The sequence below is a fragment of the Bubalus kerabau genome, chromosome 1 (assembly GCF_029407905.1).
Source record: "Bubalus kerabau isolate K-KA32 ecotype Philippines breed swamp buffalo chromosome 1, PCC_UOA_SB_1v2, whole genome shotgun sequence".
In the NCBI taxonomy this organism is placed as follows: Eukaryota; Metazoa; Chordata; class Mammalia; order Artiodactyla; family Bovidae; genus Bubalus; species Bubalus kerabau.
Window position 1 is genome coordinate 248,653,119 of NC_073624.1, and position 23,988 is coordinate 248,677,106.

A 23,988-nucleotide genomic window follows, 5' to 3' on the forward strand; every position below is an offset into this window, starting at 1 on the left:
GCATCAGTCTTTTCCAATGAGTCAACTCTTCACATGAGGTGGCCAAAGTACTGGAGTTTCAGCTTTAGCATCATTCCTTCCAAAGATATCCCAGGGCTGATCTCCTTCAGAATGGAATGGTTGGATCTCCTTGCAGTCCAAGGGACTCTCAAGAGTCTTCTCCAACACCACAGTTCAAAAGCATCAATTCTTCGGCACTCAGCCTTCTTCACAGTCCAACTCTCACATCCATACATGACCACAGGAAAAACCATAGCCTTGACTAGACGAACCTTTGTTGGCAAAGTAATGTCTCTGCTTTTGAATATGCTGTCTAGGTTGGTCATAACTTTCCTTCCAAGGAGTAAGCGTCTTTTAATTTCATGGCTGCAGTCACCATCTGTAGTGATTTTGGAGCCCCCAAAAATAAAGTCTGACACTGTTTCCACTGTTTCCCCATCTATTTCCCATGAAGTGATGGGACCGGATGCCATGATCTTTGTTTTCTGAATGTTGAGCTTGAAGCCAACTTTTTCACTCTCCACTTTCACTTTCATCAAGAGGCTTTTGAGTTCCTCTTCACTGTCTGCCATAAGGGTGGTGTCATCTGCATATCTGAGGTTATTGATGTTTCTCCCGGCAATCTTGATTCCAGCTTGCGTTTCTTTCAGTCCAGCGTTTCTCATGATGTACTCTGCATATGAGTTAAATAAACAGGGTGACAATATACAGCCTTGACATACTCCTTTTCCTATTTGGAACCAGTCTGTTGTTCCATGTCCAGTTCTAATTGTTGCTTCCTGACCTGCATACAAAGTTCTCAAGAGGCAGATCAGGTGGTCTGGTATTCCCATCTCTTTCAGAATTTTCCACAGTTGATTGTGATCCACACAGTCAAAGGCTTTGGCATAGTCAATAAAGCAGAAATAGATGTTTTTCTGGAACTCTCTAGCTTTTTCCATGATCCAGCGGATGTTGGCAATTTGATCTCTGGTTCCTCTGCCTTTTCTAAAACCAGTTTGAACATCAGGAAGTTCACGGTTCACATATTGCTGAAGCCTGGCTTGGAGAATTTTGAGCATTACTTTACTAGCGTGTGAGATGAGTGCAATTGTGCGGTAGTTATAGTGGAGAAAATATCTTATATAGTCACATCTGTGCTTCCATCTACCTTATACAAAGAAAGTCTTCCATCCTGCTATTGTTCTCCAGTATATAGGTTTCAAAAGGCCTCTCTTCCCTTGAAGACAAAAAGCTACCACATGATTTCAAGATAGAATAAATAAAAGTGGAATGAGGGGTGTTTTTTTTTTTTATTGAGAAGTACTTGTATATTTTATTTATTTTTTACTGGAGTATAGTTGCTTTACAATGTCCTGTTAGTTTCTACTGTACAGCAAAGTGAATCAGCTCTACATGTACATATCCCCTATTTTTTGGTTTTCCTTGCCACTTAGGTCACCATAGAGCATTGAGTAGAGGTCCCTGTGCTAGACAGTAGATTCTCATTAGTTATCTGTTTTATACATAGTAGTGTATATATATTAATCCCAGTGTCTCAGTCCATACCGTCCCTCCACTTCCCTCCTTGGTATCCACACATTTGTTCTCTACATCTGTGTCTCTATTTCTGCTTTGCAGATAAGTTCATCTGTACCATTTTTCAAGATTCCGCATATATGTGTTAATATATAATATTTGTTTTTCTCCTTCTGTCACTCTGTATGACAGTCTCTAGGTCCGTCTGTGTCTCTGCAAATGGCACAATCTCACTCTTTTTTATGGCTGAGTAATACTTCATTGTATATATGTACATTGTATATTTGTATATATATACTTCATTGTATATATGTACCATATCTTCTCTATCCATTCCTCTGTCGATGGGCATTTAGGCTGGAAAAGCCCTTCATTTAGAATGAACTCCTTTCCTACTTACCAGGTAATGATTTACATTTTTCATAGAGTACTAAAATATGAAACATCCCAACTACTACCAAATTTTTAAATAATGAAGGTATGAAAACAGTTTATACATAAATAACCAAAGATAATAAAGGAATGTGGAAAAAATCTACAGGTGAGTGATCTTTTGCAGTCAGTAAAGACTTTTAGACTTGTATTTTGCCTTCTGATGTCTGGTTTGGAAAATATGTGGTCATATTTATATGACCACAAAGGGCTGTAATTGTTAATTACTTATTATCATATTAAAGCCCATCATCTGTATTATAGAATTAATACTTAGAAGTTAAGAAAAGAATTATAAAATTAATTGTCCAATTGGTTTGGAAGGTAAGATTTTTATATATCTAACTAAAAGTTTTATCAACAGGAATACCTTCCTGTTGTTCATTTAATTAATAGCTTTGTCTTACAATATCAAGATATGGGGGCTGCTAAGTGACATATAAATTAATTGAACTCTGTAATGAAATAACAGTTTAATTAGTCATTTATGATATACTGATATAATCAGAAAAGAGAGAAAATTCAGCAGAAAAACACCACATTATCATTATTCTCATTTTCTATTTTTTTTCCCTATCACAGGACAAATCAAAGTCATTTTGTTCAAGTTTTTTTTGACTTTGAAATTTGTGGCATTGCTTTACTGAAATAACAGATATGTAAAATGTATTACTTATTTGCTCTTAATTTCTTCCTCATGTGTTAATCATTTTATTCTAAAATAAAACACAGACACAGATGGAATGAAACAAATATAGAACTTAGGAAGTTACTATAAGGCAGTATCATTGTAACTCCAATACTTTGGCCACCTGATGGGAAGAACTGACTCATTGGCAAAGACCCTGATGCTGGGAAAGATTGAAGGCGGGAGGAGAAGGGGACGACAGAGGATGAGATGGTTGAATGGCATCACCAACTCGATGGACATGAGTTCGAGCAAGCTCTGGGAGTTGGTGATGCACAGGGAAGCCAGGCGTGCTATAGTCCATGGGATCACAAAGAGTTGGACATGATTGAGCGACTGAACTGAACTGATCATTTTAACCACCACTCAAGCCAAGAAGTAGAACTTTGTCAGTGCATGTCACCCTACCCATAAGTGCTGTGCATGTCACACTCATCATAAACCCCTGCCATCCCTCAAAATCTGATCTAATTTTATATTATCACTTCTTAATGTTTACTTATCACCAAGGATGTAAATATTTGTAGATGTCATTTTGGGGGACTATTTTTAAGTCCATTTTAGTCCACAATTTCCCCTTGTATCCTTTAACTGCCCTTGCAATAAATGGTCATTTATTTGTTTTTAAAGCAATGATTCTGACTTTATAAAAGGCAAACTATCCAAATAGCCAGCATCAGAAATTTCTAGAAGGTACTTTGTAAGTGTTCAGTGAATTTTTGGTCTTTCTGCTACCCATCTTGCAGTTCTACTCGGATAGTCAAGCCCATCTGAACCCAAGTATTGCCACAGTGACACTGTGCCCTGTAATGGAATTCTGAATTATACAAAAGGTTGGTGCTGCTCTGTCCATCTATTTCTGCAGAGGGAAGATAGACAAGGGAAGGCTTTCTCTCTGCAAATACTCATGGTGTGACCCATTTGAGATTCAAAAAGTCTCAAGAGGTTATAATTCAGAAAGCTGGATGAAATGTACAAGATTGGGAGGAAGAAGGCCAGTGCAGACTGACGGCATTCTCTTGATGGGCGGGCGCCATGTCTCAGGAAAGAAAGGAAAGCAGGAAGTGCTATTTTGGCACCTTTTCTGTGCCACACTCTTGTGCAGGTTTTAAATCTTTTCTACAATATCAGTGAAGAGTTAACACCTTAGTTTTGCAGGTGAAGAATATGAAATTTTTTCTCACCAAGAAATAACCTTCTAACTGATCTAGTTCCTGTGTATGATCTTTTTAGAAAACTTAAGTCTGGTAATACCACTCTAGCATCCTTTGCACTTAGAAGGAAGCCCAGACTCCTTCTTGGAAGTGTTGGTCAACAGAGCCAAGGATTGACCCCTTGCATGTTGTCTTGTTTTGGATCATCCCCCTGCCCACTCCCAATCACTGAGCTCCAGCCATATTGAAGCTACTGCTTAGGTCTATCAAACTCATCCAATACATTGCAGGAGGCTGTAGCTTAGCCATGTTTAGGTTGGTTTGGGGACCTTTTTATTTGCCTTTTCCTCTTTCTAGAATATTTTACTGGCACATTTTGTTTAGCTAGATCTTACATCTTATTCAGACCTCAACTTAATTGTTACTTTCTTAGGAGAACTTGCCTGCCCATTCCATCTACATTAGCTTTTCCCTGTAATAATTATCTCCTTTACTTACTCTTTTTCCTTTCTGGCACTTACCAACACTCTAGTATTCATGTATTTGTTTATTGTCTATCTTCTACCTGACCCTGAGTGTGGGGTATGTCTGTTTTGTTTACTGTGTCTAGTTATCCCAGGACCTGGAACACCACAGATGCTCAATAAATATTGGTTGGAATGCAAACTTGAAAGGAGGCTCAGAGACATGAAGAAGCTTCTCCAGAGTCACACGGCTAGCAAGTATCAAAGCTAGAAATTTGAAAGTACATCATAAAACCCATGCATTTTCAACCCTAATTGACTTTTCTAAACTGTGTTCCTTGGACACTAGTGTCTTGATATATCTTAGTAGATGTTCCAAGAATTTTTTAAAAATCTATGATCAAATAAATCATGGATATTATACAATTATTGAAAGAAAGTTGAACATGTTTCCTTCGTATGGGACATGTGAGAGACTTTAATATGCAGATAGGCACTGTGACTCTCTAAGAAACTGTTACAGCATGGGGCATTTCTTATTAGTGTTTGACCATGATTTACTTCTTTCAGTTAAACTCATATCTTGTGGGACACCAGCATTCAGCAGGAGCCAGGGTGTGAATGACTCCATGACACCCGCTTCTCTTAGGAACTGAGTAAGCAGAAATTTCTATCAGTGAATTGTCTTAGTATTCATGTATATGTGTACACACATATATGTGTACATATTTAAGTTTTATGCTTTCTGTCCTATTCCCTGCTAAAAATATTGGGGAGATTTAGCTTAAGAAAGCAAAAATAGAAATGAAAGAAAGTAAACCGGTGTGTAATTTGGATTATTGTAAAGAAGATAGGAGAGATGTATTTAAAGAAATAACTGATTAGAAAATATAAACTAAAGAAAGTGACGTGGCTGGTAACTTAAAGTGATCAGCGTTCTTCCCCCACTTCAGCATGCTATTAACTGTGACTGATTTTAAATGCTGACTTCCCTTAATGGAGAAACTATGAAATTACAAAATAACCAATGTAATCACACCTTAATCTTGTTAAATTGAAACACTGTAATCTACATTCAAATTTCACATATGGTCAATCTTGTGAGAGCTGGGTGGATGAGCCAAAGCACTATTTGGAATTTTAAATAGAGTCTTTCCTACCTCTTCAAAGCCCATTTACTTCTGTATGAGAAATATTTCTCTGGGACTGGAGTAGGGAACCCCAAGCCAAAGAACAAAGCAAATAATTTTTTTTTTTTTTGTAATTGAAAGGGAAAAAAATAAGTTGATTTCCAAAAGTCTGACACTCATGACCAGTTCTATCATAAAGAAAGCAGAGTGCATTTCAGAAGAGGGTTGAAACTATGTGAAGAGAATACAGGTTTCAGCTGTATCTTGCCAATGCTGTATTACAGTCTGTTGACAGATGTGATTTTTAAAATAGCTAAAGCATTGTTATCTATTGCTGGCTGAGTGTGTATGTTAATTGAATTAGGTGCAATGTGATAGGAAGCTCTTGACTTGTCTTGGAATACGCATTAGTGGGGAGCTTCAAGGAAGAGGCATGCTCATTTGATTTGCAAAATATAGTAACCGTTTAATCAGGAGTTAGCTGAGCAAAGAAGAGAAGCTAAAAGCAAGGAGAAAAGGAAAGATATACCCATTTGAATGCAGAGTTCCAAAAAATAGCCAAGAGAGATAAGAAAGCCTTCCTCAGCAATCAATGCAAAGAAATAGAGGAAAACAACAGAATGGGAAGACTAGAGATCTCTTCAAGAAAATTAGAGATACCAAGGCAAGGGAACATTTCATACAAAGATGGGCACAATAAAGAACAGAAATGGTATGGACCTAACAGAAGCTGAAGATATTAAGAAGAGTTGGGCAAGAATACAAAGAAGAACAATACAAAAAAGATCTTCATGACCCAGATAACCATGATGCTATGATCACTCACCTAGAGCCAGACATCCTGGAATGCGAAGTCAAGTGGGCCTTCGGAAGTATCACTATGAACAAAGCTAGTGGAGGTGATGGAATTCCAGTTGAGCTATTTCAGATCCTAAAAGATGATGCTGTGAAAGTCCTACACTCGCTATGCCAGCAAATTTGGAAAACTCAGCAGTGGTCATAGGACTGGAAAAGGTCAATTTTCATTCCCGTCCCAAAGAACCAGCAATGCCAAAGAATGTTCAAACTACCGCACAATTGCACTCATCTCACAGGCTAGCAAATAATGCTCAAAATTCTCCAAGCCAGGCTTAACCAGTATATGAACTGTGAAATTCCAGATGTTCAAGCTGGACTTAGAAAAGCCAGAGGAATCAGAGATCATGCCAACATCCAATGGATTATCAAAAAGCAAGAGAATTCCATAAAAACATCTAATTCTGCTTTATTGATATGCCAAAGCCTTCGACTGTGTGGATCACAACAAACTGTGGATAATTCTTCAAGAAATGGGAATACCAGACCACCTGAGCTGCCTCCTGAGAAATTTGTATGCAGGTCAAGAAGCAACAGTTAGAACTGAACCTGGAACAACAGACTGGTTCCAAATTGGGAAAGGAGTACGTCAAGGCTGTGTATTGTCACCCTGCTTGTTTAACTTCTATGCAGAGTATATCATGAGAAATGCTGGAGTGAATGAAGCACAAGCTGGAATTAAGATTGCTGGGAGAAATATCAATAACCTCAGATATGCAGATGACGCCACCCTTATGGCAGAAAGCAAAGAAGAACTAAAGAGCCTCTTGATGAAAGTGAAAGAGGAGAGTGAAAAAGTTGGCTTAAAGCTCAACATTTAGAAAACGAAGATCAGGGCATCTGGTCCCATCACCTCATGGCAAATAGATGGGGAAACCATAGGAACAGTGAGATACTTCATTTTTGGGGGCTCCAAAATCACTGCAGATGGTGACTGCAGCCATGAAATTAAAAGATACTTGCTCTTTGGAAGAAAAGCTATGACCAACCTAAATAGCATATTAAAAAGCAGAGACATCACTTTGCCAACAAAGGTCTGTCTAGTCAAAGCTATGGTTTTTTGTGTAGTTATATATGGATGTGAGAGTTGGACTGTAAAGAAAGCTGAGTGCCGAAGAATTGATGCTTTTGAACTGTGGTGTTGGAGAAGATTCTTCAGAGTCCCTTGGACTGCAAGGAGATCCAACCAGTCAATCCTAAAGGAAATCAGTCCTGAATATTCATTGGAAGGACTGGTGCTGAAGCTGAAACTTCAATATTTTGGCCACCTGATGTGAAGAACTGACTCATTGGAAAGACCCTGATGCTGGGAAAGATTGAAGGTGAGAGGAGAAGGGGATGACAGAGGATGAGATGGTTGGATGGTATCACCAACTAGATGGACATGAGTTTGAGCAGGCTCCGGGAGTTGATGATGGAGAAGGCAATAGCAACCCACTCCAGTACTCTTGCTTGACAAATCCCATGGACAGAGGAGCCTGGTAGGTTGCAGTCCATGGGCTCGCTAGGAGTCAGACACGACTGAACAACTTCACTTTCATGCATTGGAGAAGGAAATGGCAACCCACTCCAGTATTCTTGCCTGGAGGATCCCAGGGACGGGGGAGCCTGGTGGGCTGCTGTCTGTGGGTTCGCACAGAGTCAGACACGACTGAAGTGACTTAGCAGGGAAGGCTGGTGTGCTTCAGTCCATGGGGTCACAAAGAGTTGGACAGGACATGACTGAGTGACTAAACTGAACTAAACTGACCAAATTAAACTTTCCTGTTGCCCTTGTCAATATGAATATATTCACCTCTTAGTTGCAGTGAAAGGTTACTGGAACTGTGCATGACTTAAAAAAAAAGAAAAAGAAATTCTGGAAAGAGAAATCTTGAGGATCATAAAATGGAGAAATAAAATATCAGTCATTTGTGAACTTTCTGGGCTTTTTCTTTTCCATCTGTTACATGCCACTGTATTGGGTTTTGGCACTTTCACCAGCAACTTGGAAGTTCTTTTAAATCAGCTTTTTCATGGGGATTTCTGATTATGGTAACCACAGGCTATGCTCCTGATGATATCTCCAACTCCAGCATCACAGGGAAGATTTGGCTGCTTCATTCATTCCCATCACTGTTGCCTCCCATCAAGTCTTTTGTCTCTGGATTATTTTACTGTATCTATAAGAAAACAAAACAAAGCTGTTTTGAAGGTTTCAGTAGACACAGCCTCCATAGTCAAGTCCTCTGGAGACCTGGAGGGAAAGAAAGCTGAGACAGTGGTATGGTACCCAAATCCTCTGTAAATGGATGCTCATATCCTAGCCTTCCACCTACTGAGAACTTCCAGGCACTCTCTGCAATTGTGCATCCAGGGCCCTTCGTTTAGGGTACAAGTGTGATTGCATTGAAAGTGCTAGAGAAAGTAAACCCTTTTTTCCAAATTAGAAAACTGGTCATGCATGCATGCTTAGCTGTGTCCAACTCTGTAGCCTGCCAAGCTCCTCTGTCCATGGGATTTCCCAGGCAAGAATACTGGAGTGGGTTGCCATTTCCTACTCCAGAAAATCTTCTCAACCCAGGAATCGAACCCGTGTCTCTTGCATTGGCAGGTGAATTCTTTACTATTGCACCACCTGGGAAGCTCTAGAAGACTATGCATACTACCTGGCAAATATTCCAGCTTGAGATAAGAACCTCTCTCATCTCAGTAGTGAAAGGGTCAGGATGGGAATAAAAAGGCATGGGAACCAGCAGCCACCAAAATGAGATCTGGAAGATGTCTTTCTCCATTCAGGGGTAGATTCCTGTGTGGCTCCAGGTGAGACACTTCAGCTCTCAGACTCTGAATTTTTTTTCTCTTCCATCAAATGGAATTGTTGGGACTTCAAATTTTATTATAAAAGTCGCTCAGAGATCATATGTATTTCTATGATGTATCTTTACTAGAGATGTTAAAGGCATGTAGCCACATATGGAATATTTTACTCCATTTTTTAATTGAATGAATGTGCTCTAATATTCTTCCCATTATGCTTCAAGGCTAAAATATCCTATTGCTTCTGAGCTTACACAAGCTGACCTCATTTACTATGGGAACATTTTCAGTATTTAGGAATATGAGGGTAAGCACCATAGAAAGAATAATTCAATCTAGATGTGAGAGACTCTTTTTTAAAGCTTCATTAACTGATAATTATTTGAGCACAAAACAATACCCATACTGTTTGATAAATGAATATTAGCCACATGTCATGCTGATAAAAGTCATGAGCAGAACTAGACCCTTCTGTATTTACGGGGGGTGGGGAGACTTTGTTATTTTGATGCTAATGGATTATGTTCATTTTGGGTAGATAGATATCTCGAATGACTCAGCAGGGTTGACTTAAATTAGATTTGTCCATTTATACTTTGCTTATTAGTGTGCCCCAGATATCCGATACCAGTCTTATATTACAGTCTGTGCTTCATTGAATTTTATCTATCAAGACCTAAAGATTTCTATGATAGGAATTTTGATTGATCATAAAAATTATGATTATGTTTTTATTTGAAAGGGCAGCATTGTGGGTTTCCCCCCAAATGCATTCTCAGAATCAGTAATTTTAAATAGCTGATTAAAATCTCTTTACAATGTGTGCTCTTTTGGAGTCTAAAGATATTAGTTCTTTGTAGATATTAACTTCTTATAATGAAGAGTTATATTAGTCTGGGTAGGCTAACAGCTGTAACTTCCAAATTTCAGTGGCTTAACATCATAAGAGTTTATTTTTCACTTACATCACACAGTCCATTGTAGGTTGGTGGGAGCAGGAAGTGGAGAAGGGGCGGGAGGAGATGAACTCTGCCCATCACAGGTGATGTTCAAGGTCCCAGGCCCCTTCTGTATTGTGGCTCCAATCTTTTGGGGTCTTCTCTGTTTGGTGAGTCACTGAGAAAAAAGAGGGAGGATTATAAATGGGAGATTTTCCTTAGTTGGTTCTGCTCAGCACTGGGGGCCTCATTTCTACTTGGGCTCCATTGGCTGGATCTTTGACATGAACTTAAAGAGAGGCAGAGAATGTAATCTGGCTGAGTGATCACAAAGAAGAAAAGACACAGATACCAATGAGCATTAATTATCCTTTCCAAGAGACCTACATGACAAGTTAAAGTAAGTTAAACAGAGGTTTGGTGAACACAATACCTGAAATTGTTATGCTGAGCATGACAGTGGTTTCTTTACTGTGGCGGTACTGGAGATAGTAAGACAAGTAAGATGTGCAAATAACCATGCTAGTGATTAAAAAACTGAGTGTGGCTGTACATCCAGACATATATAAATACTGTTCAAGGGAGGGATATATTCTAACAGTTTGGGAGAATTTGGGAATTTTCTTGAGCTTTTGTTGCTATCATTGGGCTACAAATTGAACTACCAGAATTTCTAACTCTCTCTGCCATTTGCTTCCTGCAAAATCCTGAATAAAATTTCTGAATATCGCTTTATCATCTACCAATTTCATAATATCGAAAGGAAGTTCAAGTTAGATAATGAATAGTGAAACATTTTGTAAGTGATCATTCAAATAGCAAATCAAAGCTATTGCTGTTCCATTATTATTATTGTTAAGTATTAATTCCATGGCCACAGGAAAGATGATGTTTACAAAGTTTTGTTCTAACATGCACACACCAAATGCAAACACACTTTCACGTAGAAAAGACTGAATCAGATTCTCTATTTTTTCAGTCTTCATATTGAAGCTGAGAGTAAGTCCCCTGATATTTGGTTTCCTGGTCCCTGACACTTATTTCACCTCTGCCAATTTTATAACCTGTCCTTGGAAAGTTCTATCTGTTATCTGTCTGTTCAGGTAGGCTGGACATGAAAATCTTTGTCCTTTCTGCCTCATAATATTGTTAAGAGCTTTGGGCAAAATTAAGCTTGTGATGATGTTCTTTAAAGGGAGGTTTACTATAGTTTTAATTTTTTAAGTCCCAAATATGTGTCTAGTTAACTTGGGTCACCTGTAAGAAAAGTTATTTAAAACACACCTCCATATAAATTTTCAGCTCCATATAAACTTTCTGCCAGAATCTAATATGCTTTACATAACACATAGAACAGTGAGTATAGAGGTGGCATTCATATCTGGTGTCCATTATTTTCTGTTGCCACTTTATTACTGATCGTTAAATACCCACATTGTTTATTCTCAGTATTAGATCATTCCTCTCTGATAATTCTTCTGGAGGTGTGGGACACCAGGATTCAGAGTCAGGGAGTGGATATTTCCCAGTATTACCAAAGGTAATTTGTCCTCACTGCTGCATGATCAATTTAGACATGTGTTTAGGATGGGTAAGACAATGGCACCCCACTCCAGTACTCTTGCTTGGAAAATCCCATGGACGGAGGAGCCTGTTAGGCTGCAATCCATGGGGTCGCTAAGAGTCAGACATGACTGAGCGACTTACTTTCACTTTTCACTTTCATGCATTGGAGAAGGCAATGGCAACCCACTCCAGTGTTCTTGCCTGGAGAATCCCAGGGACGGGGGAGCCTGGTGGGCTGCCGTCTATGGGGTCGCACAGAGTCAGACACGACTGAAGTGACTTAGCATAGCATAGCAAGATTAACCAGATGGTAAAGCATTGGTTACGGAGAAGGCAATGGCAACCCACTCCAGTACTCTTGCCTGGAAAATCCCATGGACGGAGAAGCCTGGTAGGCTGCAGTCCATGGGGTCGCGAAGAGTCGGATACTACTTCACTTTCACTTTTCACTTTCATGCATTGGAGAAGGAAATGGCAACCCACTCCAATGTTCTTGCCTGGAGAATCCCAGGGACAGGGGAGCCTGGTGGGCTGCCGTCTATGGGGTCACACAGAGTCGGACACGACTGAAGCGACTTAGCAGCAGCAGCAGCAAAGCATTGGCTCAGATGGTAAAGCATCTTCCTACATTGTGAGAGACCCGGGTTCAATCCCTAGGTTGGGAAGATCCCCTGGAGAAGGAAATGGCAACCCACTCCAGTATTCTTGCCTAGAAAATCCCATGGACGGAGGAGCCTGGTAGGCTACAGTCCATGGGGTCGCAAAGAGTGGGACACCACTGAGAGACTTCGCTTTCACTTTCACTTTCAAGATTAACCAAAAACATGACCTGTTTTTCCTAAAATTCCTACAGTGGGCAAGACCAAACCTTCCTCATCATCCCTTCCCTTTCAAACTGTGGCCACATGGATGACTGTCTCAGTGAAACGCTTGGCTGGGAAGTTGTCAAAGAGTTAACATCTAGGGGGGTTTAATGATGATTCTTTAGCTGACATCATTGACTCAGTCCTGGGAGAAGACAAAGGGATACTTTTGGGGAGGATCAGCAAGTTTACCTACAAATTCTGACAAATCATGGTGTCTCCAGTTACTTAAGACTGTAGATAGGTTCACTAGATAAAATTTTTGTTGTTGTTCAGTCGCTCAGTCATGTCCAATTCTTTGTGACCCCATGGACTGCAGCACGCCAGGCTTCCCTGTCCTTTACCATCTCCCGCAGTCCACTCAAACTCATGTCCATTGAGTCAGAAAAGACCCTGATGCTAGGATAATTGAAGGCAGAAAAAAAGGAAACAACAAAGGATGAGAAGGTTGGATGGCATCACCAAGATAAAATTAGATTATCTTTTTAATTAACTTTGAGATGTACATGACTTTTATTCAGTTGCTGTTCATTCACTCCTTAGGTCTCCTGCTATGCTCCCACAAATGCAGTCACCAAGTCAGATTCAAACACTGTGCACTATCGAGGCCCTCTCGATCCTTCCCCTATCCTAAACTCCCTTCTGGACAACTATGGCACTTATCCTGATTCCTAAGCATGTGGACATTCTTCAGCCTCTGCTAGGAGTGTCTTTTCCCTCCTTGGCCCCCTGAAGAATAGCTCCTTATTCCTCACATCTCAGTTTATTTATTTATAGTTTTTTAAAATGTAAACAAGATTTTAATTAAAAAATTTAGTGAGAAGAGTGGCATTGTTTTCATGTTTGCTAATCTTTTTAATATCTATTGACAGAAGGAAGCTAGTTATTCATACATGCTTCTTTAAAAAAAAATGTTACTAGAGTAGAGTTGTTTTGCAATGTGGTATTAGTTTCTACTGTAGAGCACACTGAACCAGCCATACGTATACACACAGCCCCTGTTTTTTGAATTTCCTTTCTACTCAGGTCACCACAGAGCACTGAGTAGAGTTCCCTGTGCTAGAGTAAGTTCTCATTAGTTATCTCTTTTATGCATAGTAATGTATATATGTCAATCCCAATCTCCCAGTTCATTCCATCCCCTCACACCTCAGTTTAAAAGTGCCTTGCTCTGGAAGGCATGCTCGGATGCACCAGGCAGCATTAAGGCTTTCCGATGTGTGATCACATAGCGCCCTGTATGGAAGACTATTTATAGCATTTGGCCAGCATATCCTGACCGCCCCCTCTTCTGTGTACCTCGGGCACAGAAGAGCACTTTGAAGACTGAGATGATATTTTATTTTTGCTTCTGCAAAGCCTACCTGGCCTGGAGCTTTGTAGTAGGTATTCAGTAAACATACTTGAATAAATGAAAAATGAGGGAGTGAATGTCCCTCTTAGAAGGGTGGGGTTGGGGGGAATTACAAGATCAAGTGTCTGATAGGTTTGCTTACTCTGACAAGTGAAGAATTACAAATTTAGACCTGCAAATTTGAAGTGTGGGGAAAAAAAAAAAGGTAGTAATTGCAGAGGGAGGGCAGCTAAGCATGTGGCTGCTTTGGGTATTTACTCATCAGACCAGACTGAAGCAGCCTTAATCAGGGAAAATCAATCTGCCTGTTTTCGTTGTGAGCCTAAACATGCCGACGGGGGGAGCCCAGATAGGTGTTCCCAACAATCTCACATCCACTCTCGTGTGCGCTATAGCTTTATTTACTTTCTGTGTAGAAGTTTGGATTGTTGGTAATTATCTCGTGTAGAAAATTTATCGTCTCCAGGCAGTGTTTTGCATCATGTTGTGCTTGAGGTCAAACGTCTTCATTTACAAAATACAGTCCAAACTCTGCCTGGAATTTGGACTCTGTGGTTTGCACTAAGTACCCTCTGCATTCGCCAGCTGTCTTTGGTAAAGTTGTCCACACGTCTTTCTCCATATTCTGTTCATATATTCTTTTTTTTTTTTCCTTTTTCACTTTTTGAAAGTCTCCTCTTTTAAGGTTGGCATTAGCTTCATTCTGGAAACTTGCAGTTGGACAAGTCCCCAGGGATGTCTTCACCCTGTGAATTCTCTTCTCCATTGACATAATCACATCCTCGCTTCTGACATGTTCTGAATATTTTTTAAAACTTGCAATTTTTCATGAACCTTTGTGCTTTGTTTGCCTAGCTTCCTTTTAAGACTACTGACAGAGGGAACTTCTTTGCATTCAATTGTAGCAGTTAGCACAAGGACTTGACCGTAGTTAAGTGTACTATCAACGTGCATGGATATTTGAAAAGGCTGCCTGTGTTTAATAATAGCATTAAATTAAACTTGAGCATGGAAGTGTCTGTGCAGAGGAATATAGTGCTTTCTTTGAAGTCAGAAGACTTAGGTATAAATTGCAGATCTCTTCCCTCCTTGGCAGCCTGAGTCAGGGCAATCCATCTTAATTCTTTATGCTTCAGTTTTCTCATCTCTAAAATGGGGTGATAGTAGTTGGGGAAAGGAAAACATGGAAATAAAATCCATGTCAAGGTTATGCTTCACGGTAAATATCCATCATTAAACATGAGCAAGTAATAGGCATGTTATATTTTGTAGCCGCCACGGTCAGACTTCCTATGTTCGTGTTTGTATGTACTCAGTCACTCAGTTGTGCCTGACTCTTTGCAACCCTTATGGACTGTAGCCTGCCAGGCTCCTCTGTCCATGAGATTTTCCAGGCAAGGAAATATTGGAGTCAGTTGGCTCTTCTTACTGCAAGGGATCTTCCCAACCCAGGGATCAAACTTGCGCCTCTCGCATCTCCTGATTTGGCAGGCAGATTTTTTACCACTGTGCCACCTGGGAGGCCCCTCCAATGTTCATAGCCCAACCATTTATGGGTGGTCTCTTATCCTGGGTGAGTTACATCAACTCCCTGAACTTCTCTTTCTCTCTTTGTAAAATAAAGGGTAGCAGTGCCGTCCTCACAGTGTTGTTGAGAGGAATAAATGAAGGTCTGTGTAACACACTCAGCATGGTGTGTAGACCATATTAAATACTTAATAAATACTGGCTGTTATTGCTGTTCACAGTAGCAGCTATGCTAACTGAAAGTTTTACTTGCCCATATCGATGTGTCTGTATGGAGGAAATGATACATTTATCATAACAAAAAAATTCCAAAAAGAAAATTCCACTATGATCCATACCCCTCTTTGGTCCATCCTTTTGGTGCCATAGAATAAAAGATGAATGAGTTTTAAATGGGGTTGAAGTTAAAATGAAAATTATTTCCTGCCTCATGTATTTATTTCACGAGTTGTACTCATGTAGAAATGAACTCTCTGGAGAATCTAGCCTCACCTGAGTGATGCATATGTATCTGATGTTTCGCCCAGCTCTTGGCAGATACGGGCATCCATCACTGTGGTGCATGTGTAGACCACAGCAGAGCACTGCTGACCACACGGTTTGGGTATGCTCAGTCCCAGAGCTTCCTGCAGCACCCAGGCACCCACCTACTAAGGGCTCACATTCTTGTTCGTGTCAAACAAGTAGATACAGATGACTGGAGTATTTCTGTAGATTCTGATTCCCTCTTTCTTGAGAATAGCCGAAGCTGTTTCTGAGAAGGGTTAATAACTACAGAAATCCTTGTAGGAGGATTAACAAATATGATTCTTTTCGATTCTTTTCTCAGGGAAAAATGTACAAACATGTTGTTACTACCATTTTCCAGCCTCGTAAAACCACACTGGTTTGCAGGTCACTCTCTAAATAGGATTTGTCTAAATCTCAGGTGCAGTACGGAGAAGGCAATGGCACCCCACTCCAGTACTCTTGCCTGGAAAATCCCATGGACGGAGGACCCTGGTGGGCTGTAGTCCATGGGATCGCTACGAGTCAGACACAACTGAGCGACTTCACTTTCACTTTTCACTTTCATGCATATTGGAGAGGAAATGGCAACCCACTCCAGTGTTCTTGCCTGGAGAATCTCAGGGATGGGGGAGCCTGGTGGGCTGCCATCTATGGAGTCGCACAGAGTTGGACACGACTGAAGCAACTTAGCAGCAACAGCAGCAGGTACAGTAAGTCAACCTCCTGCATAAATGCTAGCTGGGTATGGGGTGTGTGTTCGTGTGTGAAATTTCTTCCAAAAAGAAAAGTTGTTCAGGCCAAAGTGAATGTATAACCCTTTTTGGAAAATGATATGCCTCTTATACTTATACAGGTGATTTTTTGGATATCACTCCCTCCTGTTCTCTTTGTGTTGCCCCGGTTTCTCCTTTTCATTGTCCTCTGCTGATTGCAGGCACACCCTCTTCCCCTCTGCAGTTCTTTCCTAAGCCATTCTATCTTCTCTCTGTAGAATTGATTACCTGGCTGATCTCATCCTGGCCCACGTAATGCCACCCTACATGCTTAGGGCTTTTGACTCTGTTCCAGGCACACCAGCCTCCTTTCCTACCTTGAAGATTCTGCATAGGCTTCCCCTCTCAAACTTGCTATTCGCTATAGGTACAAAACTTCTCTCTGGTAGTTTCATGGCTCACTCCATCAGTTCCTACAAGTCTTAATTGTCATTTTATCTGTGAAACCTTCTCTGACTTCCCTGTATGTGTGATCGCCAAAACATAACCACTCACTCTCATTCTCTTTTTTATTTATTTTTTTTTCTAAATTTATTTATTTTTTAATTGAAGGATAATTGCTCTACAGAATTTTGTTGTCATGCTTTTTAAAGTAATTATCTCAGGCAGGGACCCAATTGGAAGCAGATGGCTCACTCTAAAGGTTCCGCCGGAGACAGGTTAGTTAATAAGGTAACTAAGTATGAAGGTCTAGGCACAGTTAAAGGGATCAGTAAGGAGTGATGAGGCACCCAGGGAATGGCAGCTGTGGGGCAACCATTGCCACCCCAGGCCTGAAGGGACAAGCAAGGACCACTGTGTTGACCAGAGCCTGTTTTCCAGTGGGAACTATGAAGGAGAATGAACAGAAGTGTGGCTGGAGATGGACACAGCCACTTCATGAACCTGAAGACTCACAGGAAGCAGAGGGGGTGGGAAGATAAGTTGCGGAAGCAATACCCTGGACTTCCCTTTCTCTTGGCCTCCAAACACTTGTTCTCGCCTCTCACTGGCTGAACCCAGCAGGCTTCCACAGGGCAGGTGAAGCAAGCTCTAGAGTTCCATTTCCTAGCACCCAGAATAGGGAAGAGAAAAGTAGAAAAAGGATCTCAAGAGGTTAGCAAAGACAAACTCTGAGAGGATCTTTAAAAAGGTGTTTTTTCCCTTGGCACTTGGCATTGTACCCAGAAATCATCACAAAACCACCATTAAATGTCATCACCTCCTTTTTTAAAAAATAATTTTTTCATTGTGGTAAAAGTCACATAATATAAAACAAACTATTTTAGCTATATTTAACTGTGCAGTTCAGTGGTATTAAGTACATTCACATTGTTGTGCAACACTTACCATCATCCATCTCCTGAATTTTTTACTTTCCTAAACTAGAGCTCTGTCCCCATTAAACACGAATTCCCCAATCCTCCTCTATACCCCTTCACCCCACCCTGCCCCGCTCCCTGGCCCCTGGCATCTACAAATGTACTTTGTGACCCTATGAGTTTGACTATTCTAGGTCCCTCATATAAGTGGAATCCAAACAGTATTTGTCTGTACCTACTGTATGTTGGAATGCATTTTTAAGGTTAATTTAGTATATGTCCTTCAAATGAATTGAACCTTCCTCATCTCCTTTTTTTGATGAAGACTTAACATAGGCTGAAGTCACATTGAGTCAGTGTGTCTTCTCCAAACAGCAGGAGTTTTGCTTCAAATATTTAAGTATAGTGTGAAATAGGCACTCACAAATGAGAACAGTTGCCCAACAAATGAGAATAGGATGCCATATTCGGATATACAGCACAGTGTTCAATATAGAGCATTTCTCAAAGATCCTAGAATATACATATTGAAAGGAAAGATCTTTCCTTTTCCAAGGACATTTGATACAAATGTGCATTATACCCAGGAATTGATGTGACCCATAGAACTCAGGCAGTGTGCTAAACTAGATGGAGAGGTCCTGTCGCTTAAACCTCCAACAGTCATAATCATCAGGTTATTGTCAGTTTATCCATTTAAGAATGTAGATCCTGAGGCTTAGGGAAGGGTGATTTTTCCTAAGGCCACTTATTTAGCTGTGGAAATGCTTGGACTCACAACCAGACTAGAGCTTTACATCCAAAGCCCTAGCTCTTGACTACTCTTAATATTAAGTCTGCCTCCAAGATGGGAAAGTGGTGGTTTCAGAGCAGAAGCTATTAATATTTTGACCTTCCTTTTGTTAAAATAAATTTACTTCTTTATTTTTTATTGTGCTGGGTCTTTGTTGCTGTGCCAGGGCTTTCTCTAGTTGTGGAGAGGAAGGGCTACTCTCTAGTTGTAATACCCTGGCTTCTCATTGTGGTGGCTTCTCTTATTGCTGAAGCCTGGATTTCTAGGCACACAGGCTTCAGGAGTTGCATTGCGTGGGCTTAATTGTCCCACAGCATGTGGGATCTTCCAAGACAAGGAATTGAATTCATGTCCCCTCCATTGGCAGGCGGATCCTTAAACACCGGACCACCAGGGAAGTCCCTGACCTTTCATTTTAATTTTTGCTGCTTGTAAGAGAAATCCCTAGGAAAGTCTCTTTTTATTTCCTGTAAGACCTTATCTCTCAAAAAGTAAATTGGATACATTCTTGGATTTGACCAAAAATCTAGAGCAGGGTCTAAAGATACATGATTCTTCTCCTGACCACATTCCTTGCCCCAATCTCTGTATACAAAACATGCCTTAAATATTCATGTAAACTCTGGAAATAGATTTCCTTCTGGCTTTTTGTCTGTAGTGTGGGACCCAGAATTCTGAAGTGTGAATATTTATAGCAGGTAGCACATAACACTCTTTTGACTCTGGTACCTGTAAGTATGATCTCTGGACTTTACCTTGAAATGACTCTTTTAGCATCTATGTACTATGCCCACGAAACAACTGACAAACTTGAATTTTATTATTACCATGTTATTGATACCTTTTAAACCCCCAAATTCTGCTTCCTTTCTCTCTGCTTCACTATGGCATCTGAATTGAATACCAAAGAGAAATGATTCATTCAAGCATTTCCTTTGCAATAATTATTTTGAATCCTTAAATCCTGACCCATACCTGTTGGGGGTCCCAGATGGGCTAGCCTACCAGTATGGATAGTTGGAAGGCTCCTCTGGGTACTAGTCTTTCCATCACAGCTTATATTGTCTTTGTAAAAATGAACAAACTCTGTGGAATGGAGGAAGCAAAGATGATTATTATGACCAATAGCATGTTGGAACCTTTTTTTTTTTTTTTTTCAGTTTGTGTACATCATACTTGTCTTCATAAGTTAATGAATAAAATGCGAAGACTTCCTACTTATCATTTTAATACAGTTTTGAGTTTCACAAGAGAGAATTTCTTATTTGTCTCAAAGTGATTTTTTTTTTTTTTTGGTGCGTGAGTGTGTGTGTGTGTGTGTGTGTACTTAAGTTGTCCAAATGATAAATAGTGCCCTAGGTAAGTTGCAGACTGTATATGTAAGAAAAAGTAATATTGCATTGGAAAGTTTTCAGATAAAGTAGAATTCAATTTGGTTTTGAAAGGCTGTGATGAATGTTAACCACTTTTTTGCTGAAATTCTTTTCAGACACATCTTAATGATCCATATGTGATCATTTTTTTAAACATCAAATGTATAATAAGTTATGAAAATTCTATTATTAATAACTTGTGAGGGAATGGTTTGTTCTTGATTTCCTTTCTTCACCCCCTTGAAATAAAGACAGGGCTAAGCACACAAGCTATAAAGTGAGCTGAGTTTTGTAGTTTTTTTTCGCTTTGTTACCAGAGTTCTGCAACTGAGAAAATTATTTCCCTGGTTTCCTCACAATGAAATGCTGCGTGTTTTATTCAAAACAACAATAATGGAAACATACCCTGCATGTAATATGTCTAAATACTCACAAATAAACAGTGATTGAGATTAATGCTACCTTCAACTTGGGCTTATTCTTAGACACTTATGTAGGCATGAAGATTTAATTTTCCCTGTCACATGAAGCAAATGCCTCCTCTGATCAGGCGGGTTTGTTTTGAGGTTCTCCCTACTGCCCTCACTTCCCACACTGTTGTTTTGACATATTATTAGTCTTGTTAAGTACAGACCTCCTTTCACGAAATACTGAAGAACAATGGTTGGTAAATAGAATTTGCATGTGACAAAGTTTTAGTTTTGTATGCAGTGTAAATATTTTAGATGCCATATTGCTTTGTTTTAAGATGGTAGAATGGATTTTTTTGTCCTTTAAAATTCTTTTAACTTTTATTTTTTGAGAAATAGAACCCCTTTATCTTCAATTCTAAATATGCCCTGAAACATATTAAGCATCACAGATGTTATACTTATTTAGAAGTTGATATCATCAGTAATTTTATTTTCAGATGGCCAATGGTAGGACAATTTGCATTTTAAGTTTCAAACGATGTAATGAATTTAACAAGAGCCAAGCTAGCTTGTGTGATCCAAAAGCTAACATCATCTCCAACACTGATTATTTTCTTCTCTCTAACATTTTGTCCCAGTGTTAGACATCTGGACTTGAAATGTGTCTTTTTCATTTGTTCTCCCTCTGTCTTACTCAGCATCCAGTTAATTGCTAAATCCTGTATTTTCTCCTTCTTGAAAGAAGTTTCTCCTTTCTGTCATTTATTTTTCATTCTGTCATTGATCTGGTAAAAGGCCCTTGTTTCTTTGATCCTAAAGTATTTCAGTGCTTCTGCCTCCCTGTTTTGAGGTCATTTCCAATTTACAACCTTTACACAAAGTTATCAGATTGCTTTGTAAAAATCTGGTAAATCTTGCAACATTCAGAGAACCTCATTCAAATCAATAATAAACCTTTGGTGATACACCCTCAATTAGTCTTTCTCCTGTTTGTCCAAGTTGATCTTCTAGAATATTCTCTGTGGGAATTGGACATCCTAGTCAATCCTAGTAATTTCTAAAGCTGCCAGTTTTTTCCTCTGATACTCCTCCCCCTCAACCCTGCCACCTGCCATTCTATTTACCCAACTTTTCTTTGTGAGTAAATATAGCATTTTACCCTTTCTGAAATCTCCCTTGAACCACAAGCCAGGTAGGGCTACCCTGTACCGCAACTCACTGAATTTTTTTCTACCATTTTATAATTCCATTTTCCTGGGTTGTGCATTATCATAAATTTATTTCTTGAAATAACATCTATTTATTTTATGTGTATTATTTGGGAGCAGTGGACTAAAGAACTCACATTTGGATCTCATTTATCCCTCTTTGAGAAACAGGTACAAATGTAGCCAAGAAATTCAAATGACTATTTGCTTTCGAAGCAGAAGAGGTACCATGCTTGTCTGACTTTAAAACCTTTGCTCTTTGAAGAGGTCTCCATTATAACTAGTTGTATTTGTGACTTCTCTGTTAGATTTTTGTCCTGTGAAGGCAGGTATTACTGTTACAACTGTATCTTCTATATAAATATTGTAATTCCTGAGCTACTAGAAAAAGATATCAATTTAATAAATAGGGAGTGATAACTGTATCAGGATGGAGAAGAAAGCAGTCTCTGTGTGATTCTTATGGTTTGATCTGGGTACAGAACCAAAATAGTATTTTTAATACTGTCCTCTCCCACTTTCAGGGGCCATAGGTAGCTTGACCTAAGAATTTTATCTGGGATATGGTAAAGAGAAACTGCGACGTCAGAGCTTTTGCAAGTTCTTACTGTTGCTGAAGGTGTTGACCCAGGGCAGCCACGTTATAGTTACTCACATTAATGATGCTTTTAGTTGGAAAAGTAACAACCAGATGTAGTCCAGGCAGGTGATGTTTAGACAAAAGGGAAATAAATTTGTTCCACATGATAAAGAAAAAGGGCTCTTTTGTCCAGGTTTTCATAGATGCCTTGAAGATTTCATAGATAGTGTTTGTGCTGGATGGATAGTTGTTGTATATTAAAGTATCGCTTGAAATATAGGTAAATACATAAGTCCTAAAATATTAAAATACAGGGCAGTCACTACTGCTAAGGGAAGAGCTCATTATACCAAAGTTCCAAACCTATCTCTTTAAGTGTTCTCCTTCTAGAATGGAGAGAGAGAGTCTAACATGTTTGAATCTGAAAATGTCCTATTTAAGTTGGCTTCAATCCCCTGCAGTTAATTTGCTTAGAGGCAGAAAATACAGTTCTCTGCAGAACTGTCCTTATTTATTTGCATGTATTCCATGGAAAGGTCTCTGTCAATGTTTGTCAAATAATGACACATCTTGAGTCAGGTATTTGAAGATGCAATAGATGAATGAGAAGTGACTTGGTCTTATCCTAGGGACTGGGGTGAGTATCAAGGCTCAGAGGAAAAAAAAAATCTAGTCTGCTGAGAGGAGCAGTTGATGCAAGAGGTGAACGATATTTGTGTCAGAGAAAGTAGCTGAAATGTGGCCTGAAAGATAATTAGGGACACAGAAAAGGACTGAAGTCAGGTGTGTGTCGTAAGGCCCTACCAGTGAATCTGTATGACTTATCATTGCCTGAGTAGCAAATGAGGTCCATTTAGTTAAATGCAAGTCTAAGTGTGCTTAATGCTTAGTCCCTAAGTTGTGTCCAGCTCTTTTGCAAACCTGTGGACGATAGCCTGCCAGGCTCCTCTGTCCATGGAATTTCCCAGGCAAGAATACTGAGTGGGTTGCCATTTCCTCCCCTTCCTGACTCATGGATTGAACCCAAGTCTCCTGAGTCTGCCGTATAGCAGGTGGATTCTTTACCAGTGTGCTTATAAGAAAAAAAAAAAAAAAAAAGAACTATAGGTATTCCCTATTTTCTATGTTGTAAAACACAGAAAGCCCTGAGGTCTCCAGGTCTGCACAGCATCAACTGATCTCTAGAAACAGGAGCAGGAACAGTGTGGTCATCTCCTTATCCCTTGCAACACCCCTACCCACAGAGTTGCAATTTTACTCTTGCAGTGACAAATGAAAAATTATAAACATTTCTTTGGAGGCACAATTTACCGTATTATTCCCCGAGTCCACTTGGCCAGTAAAAGAGGTAATTCCTAAAAGCTTATTCCACAGCAGCATCCCATCCTTGCCACCACGGTCATTGCCTTTTTCAAATCACAGGTGACACGTTGAACTTGAAGAATAGCCGCTTCTGGCAGCTTCCTGCCAAAGTGAAACTTCCCTGAAGGATGCATACACCTGTCGGAATGTCAGGGCCTATGCCCTCCAACTTCAGGGTGTTTCTGCATTTGTCTTTCAAATTTGAAACTCTGTCTTCTGGCATCCAGATTTGCTCCAGCTTTATGAAAGCAGGTCCAGAGCCAGGTGAAGGAAGTGAGTTTCTCATCCTAGTCGGGGGGCTCATGGTCCAGAAGAGCGCTTTAATGCACTCTCCCAGTGGGTAAGGATGGACTGTTAGCGCAGACGGCAGAGTTAAGCCGGAATGTC

The 23,988-nt window shown here is 39.8% G+C and overlaps 1 protein-coding gene and 1 long non-coding RNA gene across 3 annotated transcripts in view; one reads left to right on the forward strand and one right to left on the reverse strand.

Moving 5' to 3' along the window:
• LOC129638082 (teneurin-2-like) overlaps positions 1-23,988 on the forward strand; it is an 810,988-nt gene that overhangs the window by 581,138 nt on the left and 205,862 nt on the right. The gene's annotated exons all lie outside the window — the stretch shown is intronic.
• Positions 8,200-23,988, reverse strand: part of LOC129638150 (uncharacterized) — a 28,073-nt gene continuing 12,284 nt past the window's right edge. The window contains exons 2-3 of the long non-coding RNA XR_008707714.1: positions 10,006-10,156; positions 8,200-8,403 (exon numbers count right to left, since the gene is read on the reverse strand). This is a non-coding gene — a long non-coding RNA (uncharacterized LOC129638150). The remainder of the gene's footprint in view (positions 8,404-10,005; positions 10,157-23,988) is intronic.